Source organism: Suricata suricatta, chromosome 3 (assembly GCF_006229205.1).
Source record: "Suricata suricatta isolate VVHF042 chromosome 3, meerkat_22Aug2017_6uvM2_HiC, whole genome shotgun sequence".
Lineage (NCBI taxonomy): Eukaryota > Metazoa > Chordata > Mammalia > Carnivora > Herpestidae > Suricata > Suricata suricatta.
Window position 1 is genome coordinate 82,632,826 of NC_043702.1, and position 26,239 is coordinate 82,659,064.

The 26,239-nt window shown below is 36.4% G+C and overlaps 1 long non-coding RNA gene across 2 annotated transcripts in view; it reads left to right on the forward strand.

The window, feature by feature from the left end:
- Positions 1-11,819, forward strand: part of LOC115286517 — a 15,104-nt gene extending 3,285 nt beyond the window's left edge. The window contains exons 1-3 of one of the 2 annotated variants that reach the window (XR_003906102.1): positions 297-884; positions 7,096-7,168; positions 11,181-11,819. This is a non-coding gene — a long non-coding RNA (uncharacterized LOC115286517). Of the gene's footprint in view, positions 1-296; positions 885-7,095; positions 7,169-11,180 lie in introns of those variants that run through there. The other variant, XR_003906103.1, reaches the window with a different exon arrangement.
- Positions 11,820-26,239: the final 14,420 nt, after the last annotated feature.

The following is a 26,239-nucleotide window of genomic DNA, read 5'->3' on the forward strand; positions in this document are numbered from 1 at the left end:
GGGGGTGGGTGGGGGGGCGGGGCTGAGTGCCGCGCGGGCGGCGCGCTTCCCGGGCGCACGCGCTGCGCTCCTGGTGCGGCGATCAGCGTCGCGCCCGGAACGGGGCACTCGGGCTGCTGCGTTTCAATCCTGCGCTCTGGCCATTTTATGATTTAATTTTTTTGAGTTCTGCGCTTCGTGCGTAGAACGATGCTTCCCGCTGCCCCGCGCGCCGCCGCCACCTCCTCGTACGGGGGTGGGGGGCGGGGAGGGGCGCATTACTCTAGCGCCGGGAGCCGGGAGGCCGGGTTCCCTGGGTTGGCCTGAATAGGCGGAGGGGCCTCTTTGGCCGATCCAGAGGCTGCCAGGCCGGGTCCCTTGCGACGAGCGGCCCCGGGCCTTACTGAAGGGAATCTTTGCGCCTGGCCCCATTAACGCCCTCACTTTCTTGCTTTGTCAGCCCGTCTTCCTCTCGGCCAGCTTAGACGAGAGACCTCATTCTCCCGGTACCCCATCCCTCCTGTGGGAATCCGGCGTGTACTTATTTTGATCGGGGTCCGGGCTGACTGCTCTGACGGAAAGATTCTCTTAATTTAGGTCTTGTAAATCCAGCCGTGAACACTACGGCGGAGTTGCAGTACTCCACAGTTTAACCATTAGGCCCGAGGGAATGTTCTCTCCCCCTTCCTCCCTCCCTTCTCTGTCTCTCTCACTCTCTCACAAATACAACTTTTAGAGTCTTCTGAGAACTGTGCTGCATTAGATTATCTTTGAAATAATTCTTAAGTTAGCGCCTTAAGGCAGCTTGCTGGGAGGTTCAAAGAGAAGGCTTGTACACTTTTTCCTCCACCTGTATCACCGTTTGCAATGGAAAACGTTGAGTTGACAGTGATTTTCCAGAAGAGGTGGGTTTCACTGTGCAGCCCCCGAGGGCTGTGGCTCACCTTGGCTGTTTGGTGCTACCTCTGAAGTTGATTTTAAAGCCCAGTGTAGTGGTCAGATACAGGAGCTGCTATAAAGTTCAGAATAATTCAGTAGAGTCATTTTATTGCGTTCTGTTAACCTGCTTAGGCTAAAGCAAGGCAGGAGCTTTACCTACGAACCCACAGGCCAAAGGCTCTGTTGAATTTTCATTAGTGCGTTCCAGGTCTGATGGGGAATAGATACTCCTTAGCTCTTTCATTATATATTTTCCTTAGGATCTGGTATTTAATGAAACAGTTTGACTTTGGAGGGTTGGAAGAGTACGTTTTGAATCATGAGACTTCCTTTGACGAATTTGTAAACTAAATAGCTAAAATATGAACCCCGATACTGAGATAAAAATAGGAAACTGGATTTTTAGCATTATCAGTTTGAGAGGTTGACTTCTTTACTCCTGTTTTGAAACCCTGTTGACATTTTAATCTTAGGTACCACAGAAGTACAGAATTTTCTGTTTGTAAGGGACTTTCGCAGTTTAATCCAACCCCATTATTTCACAGGGAGATTTTAAAGAAAGTTTCTTGAAGATATTTAACAGGAGTTAAATAGAACTGGTTGACTTAACTAACTGAAATGAACACATAAGTATACAATTCAGACTTCTCCAGTGAATACTCTTTTACCAAAAATTTTTTTTCATTATGGTATCTTAAAAAAGGCCTAGTAATTACTAAATTTTCTTTTTTCTTTTTTCCTGTTTTGAATATATGCCTTAGTTTATGATTTGGACCCATTAGATACAAATGGCACAAATTATGTATAGTTAGGAAATGTAACATTCTATCAGTTGGAACAGTACTTTCCAGTTTGCTTGAAATTAATTATTTTTACTTTAAGAATGTTTGTACATATTCATGTTTCAGATAGTCTGTTTTAATTATAGGAGATTGGCACTTCAAGATTCTTACATATAAGACTCTGGTGTATATAACCTTGATATTGATGAGGAAGAAAGGTGCTATATACATGCAATAATTGAATTCCAGTTCTCCAGCCAAGATCATATTTCTTAGTGGGCCTCAAATGCAGAGGTTCTGAAGTCCTTGCTAAGGCAGGGTGAATTCTTTGCGTCTCACACACCACAGTGTTTAGGCATTTAGCATATACTTTTGGGTAAATACTTGTGTACACTTTACCTGGTGACCAGGACTTACTCTATCTGTGCAAACCTTGTGTCACATGTAGTGGATACTCTGTAAATGCTTCTGGTCATTTTGGGTTTAATCAAACATAAGGTAGTCGAGTGCGTGGAAGTCATGAATCATATTATAAACGAATTAATTTATTTCCACTTATGTGCTGAATCAAATATTTTATTAAGTTTAATTCCAATATTGAAAGAGGTGGCAGGTATCAAATATTTTAGAAAAATTGGGAGAACAAACTTAACATTGAGAATTTTATTCTTTAACATATGCTACTCACTGTGAAATTGGGAAAAGAACCATTATTTATATATTTTGGTAGAACAGCTCAGTAGAGTTGAAGTAATGTGAATTTTCTAGTGAAATTTTTCAGTGGAGCAAAATTTGACACCCGTCACTTGAGTGACCCTCTGTTACTGTAGGCCACATTTTAAAGTTTTGGTTTCACGATAAGGATAAACATTTTTCAGCATATAGACCTTTGTAAGGAACATGACTTTTGGAGTCCAGACTACCTTGGCAAGCTTCCTGAAATGATAATTTAAGCAATTTTAGGCTTTATTTGATATGGCATTCTGGTGATATGGTAAAAACAAAAGAAGAGAAAAACCAAAAAATTTGCTGTATTTTCTTTTTTCCTTAGGCGTAGCTCTTCTTTCTTTAGTAGATCAGAATAGTGTATTTTATTTATTTTTTAAAAACTTACTGTGGAAAATTTTCAAGCATTTCTTTTGGAAAGTACCACCACTCCACCCTTTGAATAGCTTTGGAAAATAATGTTTGGGCAAATGTAAGGCCAGTTCCTTAGAGTGAGTCCTATTTGAATATGTAGAGTCATGTAAATAATAGCCTTCACAGGGACAACATTTTGGACTACATGTATTTTCTTCTAGGATTCTATTACTGAAAACATTTGTACAGTACAGTAGGGGGGTATTTAATTTACAGGAAGCAAATCCTTTCACATGTGTCATTGCTGATTCTTTTGCTAGTCCCAGCCTGTGTGTTCTATCCACTGCCAGTTCTATTTCTTTGACCCAGTTTTTAAATTGGTTTTTAAGACTGAAAATACAGGGGCACCTGGATGGCTCAGTCAGTTAAGCATTTGACTTTGGCTCTGGTAATGATCTCTTGGTTCATGGGTTTGAGTCCCACATCAGGCTCTGTGCTGACAGTTCAGAGCCTAAATCCTGCTTCGGATTCTGTGTCTCCCTCTTTCTCTGCCCCTCCACCACTCAGTCTCACTCAAAATAATACATAAACATTAAAAAAGTAAAACAAACCCCGAAAATACATTAAGATCACCATCCACTTACGGATCTGGACTTATTCTGGTGCCCTGAGCGTTCATTGTTCACAGAAGTATGGTATCTCACTGTACCATTGGCATGTGTGCAGTTTGACCATAAGATTCTTACTTTTAAAAACATTACTCATCAAGAGTTTTGAAATATATAGCATAAACATTTAATGAAGTGTGTTTGAGGCATTCAGAATATTTCAGTATTTAGGTGGTATTAGGGTATAGATTCATTAATCAGTAAGAATTAGTAAGAATATTTAATCCTTTCCCACTATACTTGAAGATCATACTCAAGTCATTTAAATAGATGAGTGTTTTATTTTTGAGTATTTATTTTTAAAAGTAACCAGAGAAGCAGTACCACAGCCTTTCTTTAGTAAGTGTTAAATAGTTCATAGAGTTGATATGTTTTCTTGTGTTGTTCCTTTTTGTATTCCAGATCCCTTGGGGACCTAAAACCTTGCCTTAAGCCTGCTTAGGAACTCTAACCTCTTGGTCATCTGGCTCTCCTTGCTATCCCCTATTCCTTTCCGAGAGTTGGAACCTGTTCTTATCCACAGGTGAATGGTTGTGGCTCTGTTTCAACCGAGGCAGAATTTGCAGAGCCAAGATACTGGGAAACTGCCTCCGGGATTCTAATTTACTGGATTGACTCCTTGGATACCTGGGATTGATAGGCTGGCTGAGAGCTGGGCCCTTTGGCTATTAACACTTTGAGCCTATTGTGAGGGTCAGCTTTTAATTTGCCTCAGGCTCTAGGGCGCCCTAGACGTCATCCAGTCATTACTTAGATCCCTTTCCTGACTGTATACCTGTTGGATTCTTTGGCTTCTTAGCTGAGTCATGTGATGGGTGGTTTATATCCCCCATTTTGCCCTAGAGGCAGCTAATTATATTTAATTGCTTAATAGTCTACCTATGTCTTTTCTCAGTTTTGAACGTTTATTTGACCAAGTAGCTGTTATATTTTCCCGTAGCACATTTGTTCATTATCTGTCTTTCCTTCCAAACTGTGTGTACCCTGAGTGCTGAGACTGAATTTGTGCTGTTCCTGTTGGTGTTCTCAGCACTCAGTACAGTGCCTGACAAATAGCAGGTGATAGATAAATACTGATGAATATAAAATGCATCCTAACAGTAAGTCTGTTAGTATGGGAAACCAGTGTTTGTATAGAAATTTAGAATTCATACAAGAAGTTTTGACATTTCATCACCATCATCAGTACTACAGAGTCTGTATAGTTTAAATTATAAGTGTATCCATATAAAAAATAGCGTGGCAGGGCATTTAAGATGAAAAGGTATATAATTTTCACTATGCATTTTTAAGTATTGCACATTTCAGTTTTCTTGAGTTTGATTAATATATATGTAATATTTCTTACACATTGAAGTTTTATGGCACTATAAAGAAGTGAGCTTAATGGTCCTCTTTTTGTTCATTAGTAATTATATACTAAAGAGTAAATTCTCATTAAAAGGCCCTTAAATGCCTGCTCATAAAAAAGAGAGACCTCTTTGATTTTGTTCTCCATACAGTCGTGGTTATTGTTTTGAGGCAAGTCATCAAACTCTTTAGTAGTCTAAACCTTTAATTTGGTTTCAGAACAGTATTCAGTCATGTATTGAATACCCAAATTACCATGTCTTTAACAAGTAATGCAAACACTCTGTATTAAAAAGGTAATGACCATAACTTTTTTGGTGTGGAATTTCTTGTGCTAATTTTTTAAGGAGGACTTTTGAACTAAATTTCCTATGAAGGCCAACATTTCATACTTTTAATGATAGTGGCATATATGTGTATGTGAGAGAGGAGGGGATAGTATTTTTTGTAGTGGTGTTTTTAAGTGGACAGTATACTAATTATGTTGAGGTAACATTTTACAACTCTAAAAGGAAAACTTCAATTATCTGAATGAAATGAAGTACATGAAATTAATTCAGATAAATGGGGGAATCCTTAGTGTAAATGATGCATGCCAAGAGACATGACCTCAATCTTTTCTCTCTCTCTCTCTCTCTCTCTGTGTGTATATATATATATATATATATATATATATATATATATACACACACACACACACACACACACACACATATATATATGTGTCAGTTTCTTTTACATTGCTAGATTGAGATTCTTTTTGGTGATGGGAGGAGGTCAAGTTTGCTCTGTATTTTTTTGTTTTTTTCCTTTGCCACAAAGGGAATCCAGAATGTGGTAGTCTATGAGAAGTATAATTGCTCATCTCCTGCCTGTGCTGCCCTGCCCTTTTAGGTGGTATACCACAGCCTTCCATTTTGTCACCTTCCTGTCAAATGTCAAATGTGTATGTGGAATACACATACAGTTTGTTTGAAATTAAAGCCACACTCTGTCCAATCACAAGATGTTTATACTTCCTAAAAGTTGAGTCAAAACAAGTTAAGATGAATTGAGCTGGGCCAACTTTAATTCCTTCCCTGTCTCACTGAAGGTTTAGTATTAAGCGGTATCTTATGATTTAGGACCTTAAAATAGAAACAGACACTGGGGCATAACCCCTGGCTTTTATGGATCCTTACTTGAAATGAAAATTTTGCTGATTGATTAGAGTTTAGAAAGCTTTTAGGAAACTGATTTCTGCTGTAGTTTATTAAGTTTACAGCACTCCTGGGCTCCTGGCATCTGAAAGCTATTGTGTAAAGAGTAGATAGCCTGTGTAGCTGTGATGACATTTTTTTAAAGGCATTTTTTGTTTTGTTTTTGAACAGAGGTAGGGTTATCTCAGCTATGGAGATGTGTGTAGAAATTTTACTTCTCTTTTCAACATTACCTGCTGACATTTTACCTAAAGCATCTGTAAACATTTTTTATTTTCGTTCTTTACTTTCAGCATGTGGCAGCTTCCTTTTTGCCTGTAGGTCTTTGAGATACAAGGTGATTCATATCTTGATTACCTTGGGTAAAGTGGATATGATATCACAAGCTCTGTATCCAGACCTTGTGAACAATTCCTAGGTCATTGCCTGAGACCTTCTTATATATGCAGTCAGTGTGTTTGAAGAGCTCAGGCTTCAGGGTCAGTCCAAACTGATTTTGACCCTGTACCATTTATGAACAGCATATCTTTGGGGAAGTTAGTTACTTTTCTGGGTTTTAGTTTCCTCAGAATAATCTTATCTATTGATTTGTGTATGCAGATAAGTTTTTAATAGTGTGAGTTCATTATCTACCTCGATAATGGACTATTTTAAAAGGAAGTAGGTTTTGTTCTAGTTGAAGACAGATCATCAAATTAGTAAAAGTGTTTCCAAATAGAGGTCTTGCTCAGTTGAATTTAAAACTATGTAAGGATCTTGCAATAATTGATGTATTTATATACATAGGGTGTACTGATATGTGACATAGAGAGGTAGAGTTATGTAGCATAGTTTTGGATTAAGACAGACTTGGATTTATCTATGATGAGCTAGCGCTTGGATAACCTTGGGCAGGGAACTTTACCTTCTTGACTCAGTTTTCATCTGTAAAATGGGTAATAAAATTATTAAGAATAATAAAGGGTGAAAAAGGATGACATGTTGTTGTAAAGACTTCAGAGATGAGGTATGCAAAATACTTAGTAATGCCTGAATCCATAAATACTGATAGTTGTTATTGTGACCTCAGACAAGTGACTTCCCCTCTCTCTACCTCAGGTTTCCTCATCTGTAGCATGAATACATCAGAGAACTAATAGAATTATTATGAGGATTTAATGAGATAATACATGTAAGTGCTCATTTCATATTAATTGGTATTACGTTATTTGGTTTCTAGCTGAGTTGGACCAATTTGGAGATAAAATGAAAGAATTTGTACAGATATTTAATGTCCTTATGTTGGGGGTATTTATTAATTATGGATTTGGGGATGGCAATTTATCATTTATAACTTTCAGTGTTTCCTTAAGACCACAGTTCTCAGATTGCGATGTACAGATCCATGGGGGTTGCCTAGAGCCTTTTGGGGAGTCTGTGAGGTAAAAACTATTTTCCTAGTAATACTGACTTCTTGCTGTTTCCATTGCTTTGATACTTGCCTTGCTGATACTAAAGCAATGGTAGGTAAAACTGTGGACATCTTAGTAGGTATTAAATGGCAGTGCCATCAAACTGTACTAGTAGTCGTTTTATTTTTTACTACCATGCTTTCCCAGTAAAAAAACAAAACAGAAAAGCCAGTTTCACTGAAGAATGTCCTTTATGAAGCAGTAAAAAAATTTTTATTAAATCTTCATCCCTGAGTACATATTGTTGTAATATTCTTTGTGATGCGATAGAAAATACTCAAAAAACATTGCTGCTGCGTACCCAGAGTACATTGGTTGGCTCAAGAAAACCCTTTCGTGATTTTTTGAGTTGCAAGCTGAATTAGTCCTATTTTGCACGACGCATCACTTTTTCTTGTAATAATGACTACCAAACTACAATTATTTAGATTTAGGTATTTGGCATTCATTTTCTTGAAAATGAACAAAGTGAGCCTCTCACTTCGGGGAAAACAACTGGTAATATTTGTTGCCAATGATAAAATTTGAGCTTTCAAGTGAAAATTAAAATTTTGGAAAACTTGTATCACCTGCTGTGCCCTTGTCAGCTTCCCTGTACTTAAAGATTTATCTGTTGAGATGAGTGGTGGTATTAATGAATCTGAGTTTTTCTTGTGGTATTAATTATGTCAATATTTGGAACATAAACATAATGCAAGGAGCAATATTTTCAAAGTGATCAGTGTTACAAAATTATGGGTAAAAGACCTTTATGAGAAGAAAGTAACCAGGATGGCTGGGTGGCTCAGTTGGTTAAGCGTCAGACTCTTGATCTCGGCTCAGGTCATGATGTCACTATTGGCGAGTTCCATTCCTGCACCGGGCTCTCCCCAGTGCAGAGTCTGTTTGGGATTCTCTGTCTCCTTTCTCTCTGCCTCTCTTTCTCTCTCTCTCAAAAAATAAATAAATAAACATTAAAAAATAAAAGTAAGTAACAATACAGAGAGTTTATGTGATAATGGATTCCATGTTACAGATAACCTTTAAACTCCACCATGTCAAGTTTTGGTGTAGTATCAAAGAAGAACATTCATAATTATTTGAAAAGGCAATTAATATTAGCATATACTTCCTTTTTTATTAAAATCAAAACAACATGTCACAACAGATTGAATATAGAAGCAGATATGAAAATTCATCTTCTATTAAATTAGACATGAAAGAAATTTCCTTTAAAATTTAAAAAAAATATTTATTTTTGAGAGACAGAGAGAGACAGAGTATGAGTGGGTGAGGGGCAGAAAGAGAGGGAGACACAGAATCCAATGCAGGCTCCAGGTTCTGAGCTATCCGTACAGAGCCTGACGCAGGGCTCGACTCATGGACCGCAAGATCATTACCTGAGCTGAAGTTGGATGTTTAACCGACTGAGCCACCCAGCACCCTGAAATTTACTTTTTTCTTTAAGGAAAGTGATTTTTCATAAAGTTTGTTGTCATATGACATATGTCATTAATTTTTTTTAAATGAATCAATACTTAAGCTTTTCTCATTTAATTTCTAATGTGGTAAATACTGATACTTCTAACTCACAGCAACAAAAACTCTTGAGAGTTCTCAATATTTGAGAAAACAAAGGAGTTTGGATACTAAAAAGTTTGAACTCTTCCCTAAGGGAAGGAAACTATATTCACCAAATGATTAAAGTTCTGAAGTTTTAATCTTTTGAGTGTTTCTTTGGAATATGGACTACATGCCTTTATTTATCTGGATGTGAGGGTATGTTGCTGGACTTTTGGGTCATTCCCCAAGTGGGCAGAGGGCTCCTGTACGTGTTGTTGAAGAAGATTTTCCTTTTTTAAGGTTGATGCTACCTATATGGTTGCTACTCAGAATTGAGATAAAGTTAATGGTCATTTCAGTCAGGCTGTTCATTTTTGATACAGACTCTTTTGTTTGTGTAGAGCTATTCATACAGTTTTCAGAATTATTCATCCTGGAAATCTATTTCAAAGTTGCAGTGAAATTCACTTTGCTGAAAATAAACTGCTATTTTCTATGACGTCTTTACATGAGCCTAATCTGTTCTGCTATATAGTCTTCCTGACATTTCATACTATTTTCTAGTACAGTCAATCTGCAACTTATTTGTGATTTATTATTTGTAACAATATATATGAATTACGGATGGGTTCTATGCCATTAATAGTATGGGCATAGCTTCATTGTGGACTATTGACGTGTTTCTTTGGGAAATTCTCACTGGTAGAAGTCTAGCCAAATACATTTCTCCATTGTAGTCAGACAGTGGCAAGAAATCCCCCTTTTCCTCTTACCGTAGAAATGGGTTTGTTAAAGCTTTGATAGAATTCTGAGGCAGTGTCAAGAAACATAGGTATTTTGAGTGCCCCAACTGAGTAAAGGGTAATTGTTAGCACTCTCACGTGCAGCAGGTGTAGAAACTTTGGGCTTATTGGCAGTGATGAAAGGAAAAAGAAGGGATGTTCTGAATGCTGCTTGGGAATGAGATATTCCCTTTTTGGGGCAGTTGTTAAAGAATAAGAGATGCCTTAACATGGGTGGTTCTAGGTTGGGAAATCCATCTATGTAGAGTTTTGTCTTGTTGTGCTCTTATGTTTGGTTATTGTATGAAATGAGGTCAAGAAACAATGACAGGCCAGTTGGAAAGGTTGAACTCATGGATTTATAGTCTAGAGGTGTGCATGTAAAAAGAAATCTGAACTCCAGGGGCATTCATGATCAGGAGGAGTAGTGGAAGCCAGGACAATGTTGGAATATGCAGACTGTCCCCAGGGCCCCCGAACAAATTCATGTTACAGAGTGGTTACTAGAGCCAGGGTAGAAGGGGCTATCAGCCAGCACAAGTCTGTGATTGACGGCTGTGACTCACAGCCTACTGCCCTAGGATCTCTGGCGGGAAGTAGAGAATTTTAAGACTGGTGTCCAGTGCAGGAAGCCTGTTAGGAAGAATGATTGACATAACGCCGAAATCCAGAGCCAGGAGAACTTAAGGATATTGGAGAGGAATCTCATTTGAAGCTGAGCTCCTTGTCTTCTTCCTGTCCAAGGGCAATGTTGACTCCTAGGATTGAGGCTAGGCTGAACCAGAGTGGAACACAAAGTAACTATAGCTGTCTGCATTGGAGTGGCATGCTTGCCCAGAAATACTTGTTAAACAAATTGATGAAAGTAAGGCAAGGGAACAGCTGAGTCATTGAACTCGGGTTCTTCATGCAACAGAGACCAGGTGTCCTATTCACCTGCCTACTCGATATCCTCTAGATCAGGAGTTGGCAGACTTTTTCTTTAAAGCACCAGAAAGTAAATGTAATCATCTTTATGGGTCATATAGTCTATGTTGCACCTACTTAAGTTTGCCATTGTAGCATGAAAGCAGCCATAGAAAAGTACATAAGTGAATGAGTAGCTATGCTTCCAATAAAATCTTGTTTAAGGAGACTGGAATTTGTATGTCATATAATTTCACATGTCGCAAAATATTGATCTTTTTTAAAAAACTTTTTTTTCAACCATTTAAAAATATAAAATCTGTTCTCAGATCATGGCTATATAAGCATAGGTAGTGGGCTAAATTTTGGCCCATGGGCTCTAGTTTGGTGACTCCTGTTTTAGTCAAATAAATCACTGTCAGTTACAATGCTGAAAACTTAGCATTACTGAAATAGATACTCTCTAGGACAATGCTGTTGGTGACACTGTCTTGTTTTATAGGTGACACTGATGATAAAAATCCATTCAAGAATTTAGATGTGACATCTGCAGCAGGTTCAGATCTCTCAGCTATAAGACAAACTGGATACTTCGTAAAGATTTTCATCTATTATGCACAGAGCCAAAATCCGTTACTGAAATTGTCTGGGTGAGCAGCCTGCTGGGTCCAGTGATGCGCTAGTAGACAAAGAAGTTGAAAAAGAAGGATGGCATATTCTTTGGATGACTGGCAGAGTATGACATCAGTGTGGCATCAAGCCCTACTATGATTCCAAGGACTTCATGACTAAATAAAAATTGATTTTTTTTTGGTGGCAGGGTGGGGGTAGTTGAAGTAAATTTCATCATTGCTTTGGGAATGTTTAATGTATTATCATTTCATAATGATACATGGTAATTACTTTGGTAATCAAACTGAAGATTCTGTTTATGGAACTTACATAGTTATCACCTTTTAGTATTGGGTTCTTTCACTTTAAGGGAAATAGAATAAAGAAAAACATCTACTTACGCTAAAAGATTTTACCTAAGAAGGCTAATTTAAAGACTATCATTGTTATAAGAAAGTTTTTGCTTTGGGGCATTCTTGAAATTTTGCTCTCTCCCAGCATGTATAAAATATGTTTCTGTTTGCAAAAAGCTATTGTGTGCAGAACTTTCTAAGAAAACGTCCTTTTGTGTAGGCTTTTGAACTCAATAGGTGTGGAAAATCCCACTTTAAAAAATTAGGGGCATGGAACAGTTGAATCAAAAAGTTAATATATCTAGACCTATTAACTAAATTCATTTAAAATGATTTAGTGAACAGATGTGGATTGGAAAGAACTCTGTATTTTCTAGAACCATTGAATCACAAGAAAACTGGAACATCAAAGTGTTCTCCGAAACAAATCAATATTTTATTTTGTTAGAGCCCCTGCTCTTGGCATATATCTGTTTTTTCCAGTAGTAGAAGATTTGAAATCAGTGCTACAAGATGAAGTGGGTGGATTCTCAATGTTGAATCCCATTTTTATTTTCAGCAAATCTTCAACATTTTTTCATCTTCTAGCATTCAACAAAAACCCTGGCATCCCAGGATATAAAACATAGATTACATTTTATATAGCTCATGCAGCTCATCTACAAACAGAAAAAGATTCCCTCATGACTTACCTTGAAAGCTGTTCAGGGCATATACTCTTTTATTCAGGGCGTGTACTATTCAATTTGTCAGGGTGCCACTGCTGCTGCTGCATGTTTTGGTCAGAGTGCAATGCAACTAACAGCCATCCTGCTAGGAGAAAGATCCGTGGCTGCTGAATAGTCGAAGTTACACACATCTAATTTACAAGTCAGATTAGAGATCAGAATCATATGATAGCTTTATGTGGAATTGATTTCATTTCATGGTTTTTAAAGCTATTTTTTCACTGAAGCAATGCCTATAACTGAAAGACAGGTGTGTTGTCGCAGTTTGAATGCCTTAAACTTATGAATCTGGAATGAAAGGATGTTCTTACACATGTTCAGATCCTGAACTCAGGGATTTGAAGTAAAATGGTCATGTCACTCATTTATTGTGCCATAATTAAACTGTCCAGTGGGTTTTATTTAGGTTATTGTCATTAATATTTAGAAAACTTAGCCATTTTCAAATATGAAGCACGTTAGGAAAGATAGTTGTATGTTTGTGTTTAGAGCAGCAAACAATTTTTACTTTATAAATAAGGTGTATTTGATAAAATTATATGGGTTTAACATTGATAACACGTTCCAGTCAGAAGTTCCATTGTGGTCTTCTGAAAACCTATGAGGGGAGAGGGAATGATAACCAGAGCATTTTGTATGTTGCAACTTTTTTCTAAAGCAAACTTTATTATTATATACAGAAGAATGGATAAGTGTGGCTTAATTCACCTGTTCTTATTGAAATTGAGAAGACCGCTCCTAAAAGTATAAAAAAGTGGTTCATTGCAGAAAAGATACTAGTATATCTTGGAATTTGAGAATAAGGTGGCCAAAAAAAAAAAATCTGTGTTAATCTTTTAGATTGTTTTTGAAACAGTAATTCATTTGAATATAATCAGGAGAAGAAGAAACTCCAGGTGTTTAAAACTAGTTTTATATCAGTGGTCAAAAGGATATTTAGTTTATTATTAGTTTTTATCAGTGGTCAAAAGGATATTTAGTTTATTCTTCCCCAACACCCATGTGATAAGTTCTCATAAATTGGTTTCTGAGATGACAAAACATTAGGAATTATAGGGTTTTGAGAATTCATCAGTTACATCTTTTTGTCCACTGTTTTTTATGTAGGACCTCTTTATTTATGGTATTTATAGGATATGAGGAAAGACTATGATTCTGGCTTTCATGGACTTCAAAAAAGACTTTGGAGAAAAAGATTAATGCAGAGTTAGGATGTCGTGGGCATATGTTACTGTGTTAATTTTAGTAGAGCAGTGACTGTTAGGTGCATCCTTCCCCTACTGCCTTGCCTCCTAACTTCATAATCCTCTGGCTAAAGCTGCTTTTCGTGAAGGCAAGTGAGGTAATTTTATGAATGGGGAAAGTGAGGCTATTCTAGACATTGAGAAATTAGTGGAATGTACAGGGAGAAAGGTGATAGGTAACAGGATCATAGACTGGCACTCTTGGATTGACAGGTGGGTATCAGTGGAATAGAGTGGTTTATTATGTACTATTTATTTAAAGCCTCCTGTTTAGTAGGTGTTGACTAAGATACTTTGCCTAAGTTTCAATTTTTTTTACAACCTTGAAAGTAAGTGCAGTTATCATAATTTTCTGATAAAAAACCTAAGGGGTATACACAGGGTCTTAGAAGTAAAGATCGGGAGTCCCACGTTGTGTCTGTTCTGTAGCGGCCTTTTCGTTCCAGTCGTTGTCTGAGAGATGAAGTAATCTGAAAGGCTAGCGGTACAGTGCGGGGAGATTTCATTTGTAAATGAGAGGTGGGTGATAATGAGCCACCACGGTCACATATATGTCATAAGCTGGATTGGATCAACTTCAAATAGAATGTATACAAACATGCTTGAAAGAAGGTTGGTTTCAGTCTAGGGTGACTATCATTGTGGGGTGTGGGAATGACACGGTTAAAATGAGAACTGCAGATGTCTACCGCCTTTACAAGTAGACCTATACTGCCCATAACAAAACATCATCTCCTTGGAAAGGACACATTCAGTCACTTGGTTAGAAATAGTGCCTTAGCAGGTTTTTTTTTTTATGTTTATTTTTGATAGAGAGAGTGCATGCGTGAGTTGGGGAGTGACAGAGAGAGGGAGACAGAGAATCTGAGGCAGGCTCTAGGCTCTGAGCTGTCATCATGGAGCCCTAGGAGAGATCATGACCTGAGCCAAAGTCGGATGCTTAATGGACTAAGCCATCCAGGTGCCCCCTTAGCAGCAGTATTTTTAAATGTAAAACAACTGTGTGATAGGGCTTTCAAGTAAAAAGCTCCAACTATGTTTTTTCAGGTATAGAGTGAAGTGATAAGGACTCTTTGCCTTTGTCATTCATTGGTCTGTAGGTGGAGTAAAGTGAGAAAAACAAAACAAAAAGAAAAAACACCGCCAAGGTGGCAGATGGTTGAGTGGCTTAAGTATGAGTACTTTGGCACCTTGGTGAAGGATGTGGAATTGAAGTCAGGAAAAAATTGTTGAGGTTACTGATTTCAAGATGTGTTAGAATACAAAATAATTATTTTAATTACTTGAAAATACAGGAGAAAAAAAGCAGATATCACACAAAAGGTAAGATTTAAGGAGGATAGTCGAGAATGAAGCGGTTTGATATTCCTAGATAGAGTTTTTACTCAAAAAAGGAGAAAAATTGGTGTGAGAAATCACGCAAGGGATTTCATGACAGAAGTATGGAGGTATGTATGCTTCTCCAAGATTGCTAGGAGGTAGAGAAAACATTGGTTAGTGGGGAGAGTGATCTTTGACATGATGTTGTATTCATATTTTGTAGTAGTTAAAAGTGACCACCTGTTTTAGGTCATGAGCTCCCAATAAAAGACATGCTGATTAGTCTCATTCATTCTGTGAATGCTTGTGGATGTTTCTGTAGGCTAAAATTATTCATGTAGCCTTGTAACAGTGGGTAAACACTTTGGACTTGGATTTGGGTTTTAGAATCTGATTTAGGCTATAAGTTTGTTAAGAATTCACTAAGAGATTATACTTTACATTAGTTGGCTATCCTTGCCATCGTTCAGAAGTAAGATATCAGATGTGATTTAAATCAAATTGAGTGTAATTTATATACAAAAATATTTATTTTTAAATGTATAATGAACTTTGACGTGTATGTACCCATGTAACTACTCCCTTCCCCCCCATTCAAGATATAGAACATTTTGGAATCCTCCAAAATTCCCTTAATGCTTTTTTCAGTCAGTTCTTTCCTCTCCTTGAGATAATTTCTGTTTGGATTTCTGTATTCCTTAGAGTAGGGAAGCTCGTTCTTGAAGTTTACATGGAGACATAGAGCATGTACTGTTTTGTGTCTGACTCCTTTTCCTCAATATAGTGGCTTTGAGACTTATCGTTATTGTGTGTATTAGTGCGTATTCTGTTTTGCTACTGAGTAATATTCTGTTTTGTCACAATTTGTTTATACTGTTAATAGACATTTGATTTTTTTTCTAATTTCAGAACTGTATATGGATTTTATATGTACAACTTTTTCAAAGTCACACCATTCTCAGCATGCATTTCTAGTTCAAATCTATAAATCTCTATACTTTGTACTAGTTATGGATACTAGTTTGTTCTGAATGATTTCTCTAACCAGAGAAGTTTCAGGAGTATTCTTCATGTAATAATTGGAATCTAGTAAATAGTTTTATGATAATATCTATTTTTTAAAAAATCATGTTATAGTATATCTAACATTAACTTAAATAGATAAGTAATTGTCAACTTGATTTTGTTATATAGAATTTTAAATTTTCATTTCTTTTGTTTGAATTTTATTTTATTAAAAAAATTTTTTTTACATTTGTTATTTTTGAGAGACAGAGAAAGCACACAAGTGGGGGAGGGGCAGAGAGAGAGAAGGAGACACAGAATCCTAAGCAGGCTCCAGGCTCTAAGCTGTCAGCACAGAGCCTGAGGTGGGGCTTGAACCCATAAACTGAGATCATGACCTGAGTCAAAGTCGATGGTTAACCTACTGAGCCACCCTGGCGCCCCAACAGACATTTGACCTTTAAAGTAGACATTTTAGGGGTGCCTCCCCCTCCTTTTTTGGTAAAGCTTTATTTCAGATTGAGGTGCTTAAAATGAAATGTCCCTTATATTAGATAAGCAGTAGCTGTAATGTAGGTAATAGCACCTTGTATAATAGGATGATGATCAGGACCAGTTTGTTTCAGGATTTTAGCTAAAGCTTCAAAGCTGAAAATAGTAAGTATCCTTGTGTTCTAAGGACGGATGTGGAGCTTAATAAAGGAGAGTAGAACTTGAACACCCACTTCCCATATATAAAATTTGAAAAGAAGGGGAGTATTACAAGTGTCATTCAGACGAAGAATGGTGTGTTGGAGTTAGTTCTGTGACATTTCCCTGCCTTTCCCCAAAAGGACCTTCTGTTCCAGAATTTGGGTATGTCTCCCAGCAGTGTAGATTGGTGTTTAACATCTTGTCTGTATGTTTAATGACCTACAGAATCTCGTGTCTTTTACTGCAGTGGCACCTTCTAGAGAGTTCTTGAAAGAGAATGATATATGTTTTCTAGAGTTTGGAGCATTCCTGAACATGGACTTCTTTCTAGAGAGGAGGAGGGTAACTGGAACCAATGAGGTGGCATTTTGAGTGAGAGGGCAGTAATGGACCGAGTTGACATTTGTCCATCTGGTGGAAAGCATGATGGTTTGCGTGTGTGTGTTTGTGTGTTTGTGTACTCCAAGTGCACACCATGGATGTAACCAGGCTAGAGTTATTATCTTGGTGGTTGCTGACAGGGAGAGCTTGCCATGTGATGGGACAGTGGGTAGGATACTAAAAGGTCAGCCTGATAATGCATCCCTCACATCCAGCAGCTCTGCAGGCTGGAGGAGCCAGCCTTTTATGCTTGCTATATAACTTATAGCCTCCCGGCTGTGAAGACCTGAAGTGTGCTGCCGACACTGGGTGCCTTTGAGAATGAGAGAAGGTGCTACCAACAATTATACAGGGTAACAGATCATATTGCTTCATATGGCCATCTAGTAAACCCCCAGGGAGGTATGCACACAGGGCATTTTTCCCTTTTCCTCTGCCTATCCTGATTTGTGGGAACTAGAAGTTGAGGGAGGAAGTGGAGAAAAGTGAGTCAGAAAGAATATTGAAAAAAAACCCCCACAACAACAGGCTATGCTCTTTTTCTTGGCTGGCTTGGGGCTGAGGTGGGGTTGTGTGAATACTCTTTGAATAAGATAAGAAATTGAAGATTTAAATTGGACTAGATTACATTTGCAGTACTAGAAAGTGGACGAGAAACAATAGGATTTATCTGGGACATTATGGAGAGATGGAGAAGTGAGATCTAGAAGAGTATGTTTATTAGAAGAGTATGTGTAAAGTGATGAAAGGAAGTTAAAGCATCAATCCCATTAAGTTCTATTTGATTATTTTTTTAGTTCAGTGGTATTTTAAGTTAAACTTCTACTGAGTACATAAAACATGGTATGATGAGGTATCATGTTAAGTATTTTAGGGAGGAGAAAGAGGGCTAAGATTTTCTGCCTTCAGGGAGCGTCTGCTTTAGTGTTATAAAGCTAAGTGATCCCTGACAGAATGACATAGGTGCTCTGGACATGTAAAAGGCAGTGCTGTGGGAATGTGGGAAGAACTAAATACTGCTGGGGTTCAGGGCAGGCTTTGTGGTGGAGGCTGGGATTGGTCTGAGCCTTGAAGGGAGAGAAGGATATCAGCTGCGAAGAAAGGCATTCTAGAATGTGGTAATAAGATACGGAATTGGAAATGAATAGATACCTAGAAAGAAAGAATGCTCATTCCACACTGAAAATTTTACTTTTTAAAAAACGATTTCAAGCACTAGTTAAGCATGGTTACCTATGTTATAATTCTGGTTGAAGTTTGGTATTCTTACGTGTCATTTTTGTGTTTCTTTAGTAATGCACAAAATGGTGTCTGTCTTTTTGAGATACAGTGTGACAGTGTTATTCACTTTAGAACCTAGATGGTTATAAGCATCAAAACTGAACATTTAGATCTAATCACAAAGTCTATTGCTTTTCTTGATTTAAAACAGTAAAATGTAGAGAAGACAATTTTTTACATATGATTTTGAGAAGCATTTGGCAGTGCAATTAGTTTCATAACAAGTGATTGTTTTTTAAAGCCTTCCCAGAATAAGAATGAATATCTTGATGCTAGTGTCACTTTTAAATAGCTATAGTTCCAGGAATGTGTCTGTTCACGTTGTTATCTTAAATACACACCTTATCTATCCATATTGCTGTACTTCAGATGTGAAAGTAAAAATAAAGGTGTGAAGTGCCTAGCAGACTTGTATGGATTTATGTAAATCAGAAAACATACAAACAGTCCATTAGTGCTGAGGCTTTAACGTGTTAAATTCTAGTGTGGACTATTTTCTGAAAGTTTTACACACACACACACACACACACACACACACACACGCTCACACTCGCACTCACTCCTCATATCCAGTGATTTACTTAGTAAAAAAAAAAAATGAAAATCTTTAATTTATAAGAGTTTTTTTCCTCTGAACCCCTGACACCTATCCAATTGTGTTACCTCCCTATGGATATTTAAGGGTATTGAAATTGAAAATGCTCAAAACTGAACTGATCTTTTTACTCAGACTTGTTTCATTTTTAGTCTTCCCCATCTTAGTTAATGACATGTTCATCCACTTAGACCAAAAACCTGGGACTCCTCCCTGTCTCTTCTCTCATTGTATCGGTTCATTATTTGTCCGTAGTTCATACTGGCTTTACCATCAAAATACATCTAGAATCTGAATCATACTGCCTCTCAGCACCTCCACCATCACCTGGCTCAAGTCATTATCTCTTACTTGGATTATTTTAACAGCCTCCTGACTGTTCTCTTAGCTCCCTCTTAAAATCTCCAACCCATAACCTGGTACTTCAGTCTAGTCTCAGTGCAGTAACCAAAATAATCATGGTTAAAACATAAGTCAAATCCTGTCATTCTTCAATTGAAAACTTCGGTAGTTTCCTTTCTTAGTGTAAAAGCTAAAGTCTTTGTAGTAGCTCATGAGATGCTAAATGATACTGCCCCATCTGCAACCTCATCTTTTGACTTACTTTATACCCTCTGTTTATACCTGACGCCATGTTGTACCTTGAATAGCTGACCTCAGAGCCTTTGTACTTGTTCTTCCCTCTTTCTGGAATCTCTTCCCCCTCAGATATCTCCTTAGTTTTTCCCCTAATTTTTCTTGGATCTTTATTGAAATGTCACGTTTCCTAGTGAGATTTGACTACCTTATTTAAAATGTCTCCCATAGCCCAGTTGCTTTATTTTTCTGGTAAGCACTTTCCCAGTCTTATTGTCTATTATTTTCACTTTTTTATGGTCAGTACTTGCTGCTAGAATGAAAGCTTGATGAAGCAGGGATTTAGTTTTGTTTTACTGCTGTATCACGCTCAGGCTCATTCTTTGGTTGCTACATTCCTTGGTACATAGTTGGTATTTAACACATAATTATTGAATGGATAAAAGACAGTAAAAGACAGGGGTTAAACCTGAGCAAAACTAGATGTGCCCTTTATTGGCATCTTTGGTTAATGCTGTTAATGACTGAATGCTACTTCTTTTAAAATTTTAAATCAAATACATTTGGGGTATAATTTACATCTAATAAAAGGCAGTTATTTAAAATGCATAGATCAATGAGTTTTGACCAACACACCTTATAACTACTGCTACAATCAAGGTATAGAATACTTCTGTCATCTCAAAAAGTTCCCATGTGTTCCTTTACAGGCATTTCTCCCTCCTTCATTGTCATTTCTAGGCAACTGTTGATTTTTGTCACTGTGAATTAGTTTTGCCTGTCCTTGGGTTTTATACAAACAGAAACACAATATTATGCATTCTTTTTAGCATGAGATTTTTGAAGCTTACTGTGTTATTGTAGACCATAGTGTAGTTCCTTTTTACAATGTGCATTGTATCAATGTGCTACAATTTACCTGTTCACACACATTTAGGGTGTTCTGGTTTTTTGCCCATAAAGAGTGATGCTACCACGAATGTTCATGTACTAGTATTTGTGTATATATGCTTTAATTCTTCTGGGGTGAGTAACCCCAGAGTAGAATTCTAGTGTCATGTGGTAAAAGTATATGTTTAACTTTGTAAGAAACTGCCAAACTGTTTTCTGAGTGATTGTGCCATATTCCCCAGCAATAATGTGAAGGTTGTAATTGCCCCACATTCTGGCCAGCACTTCATATTGTCATTCTTTTGAGTTCAGACATTCTAGTGAGTACGTAGTTTTAGCTCATTGTGGTTTTAATTTCATTTTCCATGATTATACTAGTGATGTTGATTTTTAAAATTTATTTGTTGGCTATTTGTTCATCTTTTGTGGAGTATCTGTTCAGATCTTTTGTCCATTTAAAAATTGGATTGTTTGTTTTCTTGTCATTTAGTTTTGAGTTTTAATGTATTTGGATACAAGTTCTTTGTCATATGTATTTTCTCCTGGTTTGTAGATTGCTCTTTCCTTTCATTGATAATTTCTTTTGAAGAGCAGAATTAAATTTAATTTTGAATATATCTAGTTTATCAATATTTTTTTGGTTTATCCTTTTTTCCTTTCTTCTTCCTCCCCCACTGTCTCCTCCTCCTCCTCTTTCTTCTTTTAGTTTGTGCCTAAACATCTTTAGTTAGTTCCAGGTTGTGAAGATTTTCTCCTGTGTTTTCTTTTGAAACTTTTATAGTTTTAGCTTTTACTCTAGGTCTCTGGTCCATTTTTAGGTAATTTTTGTGTAGTGTGTGAGATAAGGATCAAGGTTAATGCTTTTCCATATCTAGTTGTTCAAGGACTATTTCTTGAAAAAACTGTTTTTTCTCCTTTGAGTTATCTTGAAACCTTTTGTTAAAAATGAGCTAATCGTATAAAATATGGATCTTTTCCTAGACTCTTAAAGTGGTCTATATGTTAATTATGCCAACATGACACTGTTTTTATACTGTCTTGACATCAGTGGTGTAAATTCTCTACTTTGTTCCATTTTGAAATTGGGTCCTCTAAATTCTCCATTTCCATATTGATTATAGAATTAGTTTATACATTTATACAAAACACCTCTAGGAAGTTTGATTGGCATTACATTGAATAGAATAATTTGGGGAGGATGAATTTCGAGATAGTACTGAGTTACTTAAACTCAAAGACCTGGTACATTTTCACTTATTCTTTAATTTCTCTCAGCAGTGTTTCGTAGTTTTGATTGTACTAGTTTTTAATGTCTTTTGTTAAATATATCCTAAGTGAATAGATAATGAATTATATTTTTGGATGTTATTGAAAATGCAGTTAAAATATATTTTACAATGAATCATTGTTAGTATGCAGAAATACAACTGATTTTTATATGTTGACTGTATATCCTGCTACCTTATTAATTCATAAATTTTCCTGAATTTTTGTGTGACTTCCTCAAGATACTCCTTGTAGATAATCGTTAATTACAAATAAAGAGAGTTTTACATCTTTCTTCCCAATCTTTATGTCTTTTACTTCTTTTTTAAAAATGTTTATTCATTTTTGACCCAGAAATAGAACGTGAGTTGGGAAGGGGCAGAGAGAGACACATACACAGAATCCAAAGCAGGCTCCAGGCTCTGAGCTGTCAGCACAAAGCCAGATGTGGGGCTTTGAACCCATGAACCACGAGATCATGATCTGAGCCAAAGTAGGTTGCTTAACTGACTGAGCCCCCAGGCGCCCTCTTTTATTCCTATTTTAATTCGCTGAGTAGGACTTACAGCATAAGTGTGAGAGTAAGCATTCTTACCTTATTCCTGGACGTAGAAGGCTATTCAGACTTTACTATGCATGTTGTTAACTTCAAATTTCTTTATAGATACCATATATCAGGAAGAGCAAGTTCCCTTTTATTTTTAGTGTGCTGAGAGCTTCTATTATAAACAAATGTTAAATTTTGTCTCATGATTTTTTTTGTATCTACAGAAAGAACTATTTGGTTTTTCTCTTTAAATTAATTCATGTGATGAATTCCATTGATTGGCTTTTAGATCCTAAATCAGCCTTTGCATTTCAAAGTCCCATTTCGTTATGATGCATTATCTTTTTATTATCATTCTAAATTTGAGAACTTGATTTGTAGTATTTTTTAATGATATGGAAATCTTTGTTCATGTTAAGAAAAGTTTATTTAGAGAGAGAGAGAGAGAGAGAGAGAGTGAGTGTGCGTGCACAGGACAGGCAGAGAAAAAGAATGAGAGAGAATCCTGAGCAGCCTCCATGCTGTCAGCACAGAGCCCATTGTGGGGGTTGAACTCACGAACTGTGAGAGATGACCTGAGCTGAAATCAAGAGTCACACACTAACTGAGCCACCCAGGCACCCCGATATCATTTCTTTGAGGTACTGCTATGGACTCATTATTTGTGTCTCCTCAAAACTTACATGTTGAAGCCATAACTCCCAATGCTATGGTGTTTGGAGGTGGACCTTTGGAAGGCAGTTAGGTTTGGATGAGGTAATGTGATTGCAGCCCCCATAATGGGATTAGTGTCCTTATAAGAAGGGGAAGAGACCTGAGCTTGCTTTCTCACTCTCCCTACCACGTGAGGACATGTGAGGACATAGTGGGAAGCCATCTCTTTCTAAGCCAAGAAGAGGTTTCTCACTGGGTTACCAAATTGGCCAGCACCTTGATTTTGGAATTCCCAGTCTGCAATACCATAAGTAACTACTTGTTGTTGAGCCACTCATTCTGTGTTAATTGATTATGGCAGCTCAAGCTGATGGGACAATGTATTATCTTTGTCAGATTTTGGTATCAAGGTAATGATCATCTTCTTAGAAAAGCCATTTGAAAAATCCAGCACTCTTTTATAAAACTAGGAATAAAAGGAAATTCCCTCTGTATGTGAAAGACACCTATGTAAAAAGAGAGCTATGTAGTGGTGAAAGAGTGAATCCTCTTCTCCAAGATCAGGAACAAAGCAAGAATGTTACTGTCACCAATTCTATTTGATATTATACTAGTGGTTCTAGGCAAGACAGGTGAGAATATTTGTGGAGTGACAGGATCTTTATAGAGAGTCCTAAAAAAATCCATTAAAATCTATTACAGCTAATAAATGATCCAATTGCAAGGCACAAGAGCAGAATACAGAAATTAATTGTATTTCTATACACCAGCAATGAACATAATATAAAAGTGAAATTAAGAACACAATTCCATTTAAAATAGCAACAAAGAATCGAATAGAAACAAGTTTAACAAAAGCAGTAGAAAAATTGTTCAAAATCTACAAAAATTGTTGTAAGACATTAAGTAAATGGAAGGATGTTGGGGCATTGGCAGTAGTCTACCAAATGACCTACAGATTCAAGGCAATCTCTATCAAAAGCCCAGCTGCCTTTTCTTTTTGCAATGAAAAATTGATCCTAAAATTCATACAGAAATTCAATGTACCTGAGATCATAAAAACAATCTTGAAAAAGAACAAAAGTGAAGGACCCCTCCTAATTTTAAAGCTTAACTACAAAGCTACATTACTCAAGGCAGTGTGACATAAAGATCAGTGAAATAGAATTGAAATTCCAGAAAATAAACCCTAATCCTTATGATTAATGGATTTTTGACAAAGGTGCCAAGATAATTTAATAGGGAAAGACTAGTGTTTTCAACAAATGGTGCTGGGACAACTGAGTATCCATTAGCAAAAGAATAAAGTTGTACTTTTTCCTTAATCATCCATTAAAATTGATGCTAAAGGGATTATAGACCTAAGTGTAAGAACTAACTGCTACAAAACTGGAAGAAAATTTAAGAGTAAATCTTCATGTCTTTGGGTTAAGTAGAACCTTCATAGAAGACATCAAAAGCATAAGTGACGAAAAAATCAACAAATTGGACTTGATGAAAATCAGAAACTTATACTTCAAAAGACACCATCAATAAAGGGCAACCCAACCCACCAGCTGGGAGAAAATATTTGCAAATCATATCTTTGGTAAGGGACTTGTATCCACTATATATCAAGGACTCTTAGATTCAAAAAGACATTTGTCAAAAGAACATGACTTTAAAATGTACAAAGTATCTGATACACACACTTTGGTAGAAATATGAAATCTGTCTATTTGTCCCATCTGTTATTTCTTCTTTCTTTTCCTACTTTCTTTGGGATTGTTTGAGTATTTTAGTGTTTATTTTTATATTACCTTTTAGGTTATAAGCTGCACATTATTATATATTTTTATTTTTTCACCTAGTGATTACTATAGGGTTTATAATATACATTCTATCATAGTCTATATTCAACTCATATCACTACATGTAATTTAAGAACTTTACAACAATCTATTCTTTGTGGTATTGTATATTTTACCTCTTTGTGTTATGTAAAACATCACCATTAACATTTTCTTTATTTTTTCTTTTAATTTTTTATTAGAATTTTTAAAAATGTTTATTTTGAGAGAGAGAGTGAGAGAGCTCACAAGTTGGGGAGGGTAGAGAGAGAGGAGAAAGAATCCCAAGCAGGCTCCACGCCCTAGCACAAAGCCCGATGTGTGGCTTGAACTCATGAAACTGAGATCATGAGCTGAGATTAATTAAGGGTCAGATGCTTAACCAACTGAGCCACTGTGGCACCCCCCTAAAATTTTTTTTCTTTAAACTTTAAAACAATTTTATATTAGTGGAATTAAAAAATGAGAAAATAGTCTATTATATTTACCTATATAATGACTTTCTTCTCATGTTTTTCATTCCTTCCTGTATATCTTTGCTTTCATATAGTATAATTTTTTCTTCAGTTTGATGATCTTTAACATTTCTTATAGCACTGTAAACAAATTTGCACCTTTATTTGAAATCTTTTTTAGCATTTATTTTTCACTTGTACCCTGACAGTTTCTTTTCCCCTTCTATTTCTTCTAGGTCTTTAAAAATATCTTCCCGTTGTCTTCTGGCTTACATTTTTTCCACCTTTCTTTGGGTGAAAAGTCAGTGGTGTTTCTTACCATTTTTTTTTCCAGTGACTTTAATATTATAATTAAAAAAAATTTAAACTTTTGTGTTTTTAAGACAGAGTATTTGCCAACAGTTTTTTTTTTTTAAGTATGATAGGTCTTGATGTAGTTTTTAAATATACATCCCCTTAAGGTTTTTTGAATTTCTTGGATCTGTAGGTTTATGGTTTTCCTCAAATTTGTGAACTTGTAGGCTATTATTAAAAAAATTTTTTTTTCTGTTTCTCTCTTTTGGGGATTTAGTTATACATATGATTGATGACTATATATTCCACAGGCCACTGAGACTCAATTCACTTTTTCTCAGTCTTTCCTCCCATCTGCTTCTTTTTATTTGTTTTTAATGTTATGCCTTCAAGTTAAAGGATCTTCTCTTCTATGTTGTCATAAGACCATCTAGTGAGTTTTTTAAAAAGATTTTTGATTTAATTTCTGGAAGTTTTACTTTTTAATTTTTAAATAGGTATTTATTTTTTATTCTTTTTAAAGTTTATTTATTTTGAGAGGGAGGAAAGAGAGAGAATCCCAAGCAGGTTCCATGCCACCAGTGCAGAGCCTAATGCAGGGCTCAAACCCATGAAACTGTGAGATTATGGCCTGATCTGACACCAAGAGTCAGATGCTTACCTGACTGAGCCACCCCGGCACCTCTGGAAATTTTACTTTTTAAAATAGCTTTCAATTCATTCATTATCATTTTACATTTAAAATAAATTTTTGAATATATTCATAAGTAGTATGCCTATGAGATAGCTACAATGCTAGTTCCATTGTATCTGCCATTTCTATATCATTTTCTATTG